Here is a 545-nt window from a genome sequence, read left to right as displayed (position 1 = left end):
CAGAGGTATCTAGGGGTTGGTCCGTCCAGATGTTTGCACCCCAGATGTTACCTCCAGGTAGTTGCACTCCAGATGTTACCCCCAGAGCCTGGTGGCCCACGGCCAGGGAGCTCCAGATGTTGACCTCCCAAGCACGGGTATCTCCAGGCGATGGCGGTACCTCTAGAGGACAACGAAGCCACAGCCGTCCTCCACGTGGCGATTGAAGAAGCCGCGGTGGCCTTGGCGGGGTGACAACCTCCAGGTCCCACCTCCTAGAAGGTCCAACCTCCCCTCCACCCCCCCACCCTGAGGTCCAGTCACCTCCTTTTTCCAGGTGATGTCATCAAGTGGAGAAGGTCCCACCTCCCACCTTCTCCAGCTTCTCCATGAGGTCCCGTGAGAGGAAATTGGATTTTTGGGGGGGCAGGAAAAGGTTGGGGAGAAGTTGGGTTGAGGGCAACGTCGTCGAGATGTTGGAGGCGGGAGTCCTGGAGTCAGGAAGAGGAAGTGGCGGACATGATGTCATAGTCAGTAGTTTCTCGTGGGGGGGGGGGGGGTTCTCA

At 59.1% G+C, this 545-nt stretch overlaps 1 protein-coding gene across 1 annotated transcript in view; it reads left to right on the top strand.

Moving 5' to 3' along the window:
* Positions 1 to 545, top strand: part of LOC104161258 (kallikrein-14-like) — a gene marked incomplete at both ends in the record, with an annotated part of 4,843 nt that overhangs the window by 3,765 nt on the left and 533 nt on the right. The gene's annotated exons all lie outside the window — the stretch shown is intronic.

This window comes from Cariama cristata, unplaced genomic scaffold, assembly GCF_000690535.1.
Source record: "Cariama cristata isolate BGI_N322 unplaced genomic scaffold, ASM69053v1 scaffold21154, whole genome shotgun sequence".
Classification (NCBI taxonomy): Eukaryota; Metazoa; Chordata; class Aves; order Cariamiformes; family Cariamidae; genus Cariama; species Cariama cristata.
This window is presented reverse-complemented; position numbering and strand designations above follow the sequence as displayed.